General features: G+C 41.9%; 1 long non-coding RNA gene across 1 annotated transcript; it reads right to left on the minus strand.

The window, feature by feature from the left end:
- Window positions 1-1,584: 1,584 nt before the first annotated feature.
- On the minus strand, window positions 1,585-2,513 carry LOC144782731 (uncharacterized). The gene is made up of 3 exons (XR_013601230.1): window positions 2,403-2,513; window positions 1,805-1,899; window positions 1,585-1,699 (listed from the first exon to the last, which is right to left on the minus strand). It is a non-coding gene; the product is annotated as an uncharacterized LOC144782731 (long non-coding RNA).
- Between the last annotated feature and the right edge of the window lie 4,454 nt (window positions 2,514-6,967).

Raw genomic sequence — 6,967 nt, forward strand, 5'->3', positions numbered from 1 at the left:
AGAGAAGGGGTACCACAGGTATTAAAGAAATCGAATTTCTCCTGGGGAAAGTTTCACCACACTGAAATCAGTGATATCAGCTAAACAGAACTCTATCTGATCAGGATTTTCAATCCAACCTAGACATCCGCGCCAGCTACAATTACATCATTCACAAACCATTCATGATCCCCACTGCCGATTATATAAAGCAACACTGATAGAAAACTAATGTGCAAAAAACATATAACATTTTTAATAAAATAACAAATGATATACAACAAGATTAAAAAGATTCATATGAGTAAACTCATAACAAATCATTGGGAAAATGCAATTCTTTGTGTCAAATAAAAAACAATTAAAAACCGAGAGAACAACAAAAGACAGTGTATAATTATAAAAACATCGTAGATGCGTTACTCCATATTGAATTCATAACAGTATGTTGCGGGTATCCATAAATCAATTTGTCTATTGAACACTCAGACAATTCCTTGGATGTAACATCAATCAATACATCGACGCGTTTCGATGACTCTTGTATTATTCTAGGCCACCTTCTTCAGGACAACAATGAATCAATCGTTCTCTCTTTATAGTAACCCTCGAAAATATCCTATTCATAAAACATATAAACAATATATTAATAATCTTTTTCCATATCTCTATCCGGTATCAATAAAACAGCTACATTCCTCCCCTGCTGTCCCTTGGTCTTGTGTATCCTTTACCCCCACCTATATTAAAGAGGGAGAGATGTACATAGATCCTATCTGCTACATAGTTACAGAAGATTAGGACCAGAGGAGACCTAAATCTAATAGGTTTCCAACCAGCTGGTCAACTTTTGACAACATAAAGGATACAATGTTGCTGAGGCAAGTGTTGCAAAACATAACCATCCATAGGGTTCCCAAAAGGCGAACACCTATCAATACATACACCTTGCAAATCAATCTCTCTCTCTTCATACCTATTCCTACCTATTGCCACTTTCAATCCTACTCCTTGATATTTATGACTTCCTGACACTCAAAGGCAGGGAATAATACAATCAGTTACCCACCTCTTGATAACTCTGGAGCAGTTCAGAATGGATTATGTTTGGTTTTGTGGAATCTTTCCTGGGCTTCTTAACACTCCAGTTACTCCTGGTTCTATGACTGTCAAAGAGAGGAACAATGCCACAGTTATTTGTGAATACCGCTCTCCTTTTAGCAGGTAAGAATAGTCCGAATATTCGAATCCTTCTATTGGGGACCTCCCCTTTCCATCTTTAGACCTTATTTGTCGTTGAAAGGTTACATTCAACGTAATTCTTTAACCGCATGTGTGCGGGCGGAATTCCGCTCGTACGAGGAGTTTTGCGAAAGCGCATTTTACGTGACGAGCTGGGCTCGTCATCAGCGTAGCAGGAGGCTACCTCATGACGAGCCCAGCTCGTCATCAGCGTGGAAGGGGTTAAAGCTCCCCATCTTTCTCAGTTCTAATATTATGGGAGGCTGAGGGAGAAAGGCCCAGTTATATTTATTATTTATTCTTCAAAAGGGACCCAAATTCCAACTTTCTTTAATAAAAAACAGGTTTTTTATCAGAACCTACCGGTTACTTAAGGGATCTCTTCTCTCCCCTCCACATTACTGGTTAAAAATAATTTTTCCAAAACACGAAATCAGCGTCTTGTCGTCCACCTGTTTTTCAAATGATTTGACTAGATCTGTAAATAAGGGGGACATATATTATAATTCAATTATTGACCCCCTGTATTGTGGATTACCCGTACTACTATTGATTACGGCCCTGGTGGCAAAAGTATACTCACCAAACTTGGTAGCTTTTTACTGATATGTAGGTTGCAGTGGTCAAGTCTATATCCTTGGTATACCACTGATATTAAATGTGGTCAGAGGGGAAGACCTAAAGAAAATGTCACAATGAGTGATATATTTTTTCCCCTATGTATTGTTCAAAGTAGTAAAAATTCACCAACATATATTAGATCGGTGTCAATTGAAACCTTTCCTTGAGTAAACACCAATAGTTTTATGCTTCTAACCTCCAGTGTGAGTTCCCCTATTCATATAGTTGGTACAGTTTAGATCTTTTCCCTATTTAGACAGAAAGCTCTTTTATTCTCCTAGACTACACGTGAGTTATATTCCTATTAACTTACATGATATCCCTAATCTAGCATTTAATTGAAGGAAACACCCCCCCTCCATTTCTCTATCTATTGCTATACTGGGTGTTGTGTAGCCCGGCCCCCTGCTTTTCCCACTGTGATGGTAACTCCCGTAACGTGAAAGCTCCTGGGCGAGCATGGCGCTGCTATGAACTGTCCCTCTCCTGCGTTAGTAAAACCCCCCTCCCCTCTCCCTCCAATTGTTCGATCCAGCGTGGGTCCCAGTACTCCTCCTTACCTTTTGCCGGCGAAATTACAGCCTCATCACGACCGATTTTCTGAATCGGTGTTTGGAGTATGGGCGCTCTATTTCAATGATTTTAGATGAACCACACCTGTGCAGTAGCGCGCCAAATCGGGCAGTGTCAAATACTCCCCCCCCCCGTGCGTCGGAGGTCGAGTTAGAGCCTTAAAAATTAAAGGGGCAATGGCGATTTTAGAAAAGTCAGTGCCATGTATGCGTGTAGGCATATCAAAATTGTTTGCTTCTATTGTAATGTGTTGGATATCACATCATGTATATAAAGTATGATGGTGAAATCACGGTAGTTTTTATTTATTTAGATGTTCCTCGTTCTTGGCGATATAATAATGAGCATTTACGATGTCCTACTCATGTATCCTTTATTTTGGTAAAGCCCCAATGTTGCCCGATACAAAGTGAAGCTTATGCCTCACTAAGGGGATATTGTTTATCCATACTTACATGCCTTACTATGGGGATTTTATTTATCCATACTTGCATGCGGTGCTGGTACTGCAACTTTATTTTAAAAGGGCAATGGCCATGAATCAAAGTTGCTCACAGTGCCGTGCCGTACCGTTTGGTGGGTGCTCTTTCTTAACGCTTGGGTCCCACCATGTTTTTTTTAATCTAATGTCAATCGACCGTGAGTGTCTCTTGATGTTTCCGCTGCTGTTGGAGTATATCGTATGTTTGATTTATCCAGGGGACAGGTTTTTATTCCCTAATGTGTGGTTCCATACGGGGATGTGTACACATCCCTGATTCTGGATATTGAATATTAGTGTAGAAGGGAAGCCCAATTTTATTGGATTACGTTCTCGGGGAAGTATGGAGTACATCTGTGCCCAAATGGGTCAATGCGTGGCCGGTGCACACATTTTAACCACGTGTAGCACATAACCCCACATACAACCCACGTTGTACTCATGCTGCTAAACTTATACAGTTCTGAGACTAGGGGAGCGGGCCATTAAGTAGATACACCATTAGTTCATAATCCTCATCCAGTCCTCCTTTGTGTTCAGTCCTTTTCTGACAGTGTTCAGAATGGAAATATACCACTGTTCGCGGTTCTTTCTTTTTGTTGTCATGTCACCACCCCTTCTATTCATGTTGATTTGTTCAATAATAAACCATTTAAACTCCGAAAATAGGTGGCCCTTCTATTTTGAAGTGGTCTACTAGGGAACAATAAGGTTTCGAAGTTCTGATCGCAGATTTGTGTTCTAATAAACAAACACGTATCTCTCGTCCTGTCTCCCCCACGTACCCAAGATTGCAGGGGAATACTATTAAATATACCACATTTTTGGTGCTACAGTTATTAAAAGTTCTCGGTCTTATGGTATAGCCACTGTATACCTATGTTTTGCTTTGAATACATTGATCACACGGAGCGCAGTGGCTACAGGCATAATTTCCAGTGACTTTCTCTCCCCTAACGTGATCTGTATTTGTTTGGGTTCCTTTCTATAAGTGTGAACTAAGTCACGCCTGAGATTATTATTATTCTTAACAGCGAATAATGGCTTTTCCAAGTTCATAAGGTCATTGTCATTGAGAATGTTCCATGAGGAGTTAATCACATTCTTGATTTTGTTACTCAAGTTGGAATATTGACTGACAAACACAATCCTTCTTATGTCTTCCTTTACTTCACTCTGCTCTAACTTTTTTGGGACGAGCATACTCTCCCTATTGTAAAATCTAGCCCTCTTAAAAGAGGTAGAAATTAATTTTCTGGGGTTTCCCCTATCCTTCAACTTTGTTTTGAGGTTTTCAGAGTGCTTGTAGAAATCTTGTAGATTGGTGCAGTTTCTGCGGAGTCGCAGGAACTGCCCAAAGGGGATATTGTCCCTTTGGGCCTTGTGGTGGAAACTGGAGTAGTGCAATAAGGTGTTCTTATCTCTTGGTTTGCTGAATAATTCTACTTCCAGTCTCCCCCCCACGTCTTTAATTGTTAAGTCCAAAAAGTGGACAAAGTACCTGCTGAACGAGGATGTAAACTTTAAGTTGACATCGCCTAAATTAAGCCATTCTAGGAACTCTCCCAAACACTCCTCCGTACCTTCCCATATAAAAAATATATTATCAATGAAACGGCTCCATTTAATGACGTTCTCGAAGAACTGACCCAAAAAATTGAAGATATGGGTGGCCTCAAATTGTCCAACATAAAGACAAGCCAGACTGGGGGCACAAGTGGCCCCCATGCTGGTCCCCTTGCATTGCAGGAACAGATCATCCTTTAAGAGAAAAAAGTTGTGTTTAAGAACCAATTTCAGGCATGACAGAATGAATTCAACATTGGCTCCCCTACAATCCACACACCCCAGGATGCTCTCAATGGTGTTGATGGTCGCATCTTGGGGTATGTTTGTGTAGAGGGCTTCAATGTCCAGTGTTACTAATATCTGGGTGTGTTGGTTAAACTCCAGACCCTCCACAGTGCTAATCATATGGGAGGAATCCTTGATGTAGGATCTGAGGCTTTGCACCAGCGGCTTCAAAAACGTGTCTATGTACTGACTCATTCGTTCTAGGGTCAAATTTATACAACTCACTATGGGTCTGAGAGGCGGATCCTTGATGTTTTTATGGATTTTTGAAAGGCCATAGATGGCCGGGATGATAGATTTTTCATTGAGTAGAAATCTTTATTCCTTCTCAGTTACCCATTCATTTTGTTTTGCTGTTCGCAAAAGGACACCGATGTCTTTGGTTAACATGGTCCATTGGAACATAGAAACCCGTTTGTAGTGTTCTTTCACGCTTAACAATCCCATAATCCATGTCTCATAATCTACTGTGTCGAATACAATAGTTTTCTATCAGTGTTGCTTTATATAATCGGCTGTGGGGATCATGAATGGTTTGTGAATGGTGTAATTGTAGCTGGCGTGGATGTCTAGGTTGGATTGAAAATCCTGATCAGATAGAGTTCTGATTAGCTGATATCACTGATTTCAGTGCAGTGAAACTTTCCCCAGGAGAAATTCGATTTCTTTAATACATGTGATTTGCATATGTCCATGTCTGAACTGGGGTGATGTGGTGAGCAAAAAAACGATGGATTTAGGCCCAGATCTCTGTACTGGGGTGAATGTATGACATTGTTCTGCATTCTATCCATCAACTGTTGTTTTTGCATTTGTCACCCCGAGTGGGACGGGTATGCTCAGACGTGAGTCCCGTGCTCTCCACGCCACTGGAGTCAAGCTATCCTGGCTGTAGACGACTGATAGCCAGAAACCGGTCCTAGGATGCTTGATTCCGGTCCAGGGAAGACATGGCTTGGCAGTTCGGGCTGGACTGTTCCCATGAGGCACATGGTCAAGGCTGATTTGCATATGGCCATGTCTGAACTGGGGTGGCGTGTTGAGCAAAAAAACGATGGTTTTAGGCCTAGGTCTCCGTACTGGGGTGAATGTATGACATTGTTCTGCATTCTGTCCATCAACTGTTGTTTTTGCATTTGTCACCCCGAGTGGGACGGGTATCCTCAGACGTGAGTCCCTGCTCTCCACGCCACTGGAGTCAAGCTATCCTGGCTGAAGATGGCTGATAGACAGAAATCGGTCCTAGGATGCTTGATTCCAGTCCAGGGAAGACATGGCTTGGAAGTTAGGGCTGGACTGTTCCCATGAGGCACAGGGTCAAGGCTGATTTGCATATGGCCATGTCTGAACTGGGGTGGTGTGGTGAGCAAAAAAATGATGAATTTAGGCCCAGATCTCTGTACTGGGGTGAAGGTATTACATTGTTCTGCATTCTGTCCATCAACTGTTGTTTTTGCATTTGTCACCCTGAGTGGGACGGGTATGCTCAGACGTGAGTCCCGTGCTCTCCACGCCACTGGAGTCAAGCTATCCTGGCTGAAGACGGCTGATAGCCAGAAACCGGTCCTAGGATGCTTGATTCCGGTCCAGGGAAGACATGGCTTAGCAGTTTGGGCTGGACTGTCCCCATGAGGCACAGGGTCAAGGCTGATTTGCATATGGCCATGTCTGAACTGGGGTGGGGTGGTGAGCAAAAAAACGATGGATTTAGGCCCAGATCTCTGTACTGGGGTGAATGTATGACATTGTTCTGCATTCTGGCCATCAACTGTTGTTTTTAAATTTCTGCCGAACAGCAGAACAGATTTTTTACCAAACTGCACAATGCATGCTTTTCTTTGTAAAGATCTAGCTTTCAGAGAAATTTGGTGTAAAGTCCGCTCAGCTGTTTTGGCTGTAGAATTGTTTATAGTCCATAAGGAAATTGTATGCGGAAGCCGTGTTTCTAGCCCTTTTTCCCTGCTCCCACTGGACAGATCACCACAAAACATTTCAGAAAGGAGCTGAGGCAGATAAACCTTGGAAAAAAGATTTAGAGGATTTGTCAAACAGTGGTAAAATGAACAGTAAAACAAAAAAAAACACTTTCCTATGGAAACTGGGTCCTAACCATGACTACATTGTGGCGACCACCACTGTGATAGATATATATATTTAGAAAAATTAGAAAGGTAGTTTTTGGACTCATTTGGGGTTATCCATACCAAATCATGCATG

This window comes from Lissotriton helveticus, chromosome 9, assembly GCF_964261635.1.
Source record: "Lissotriton helveticus chromosome 9, aLisHel1.1, whole genome shotgun sequence".
Lineage (NCBI taxonomy): Eukaryota > Metazoa > Chordata > Amphibia > Caudata > Salamandridae > Lissotriton > Lissotriton helveticus.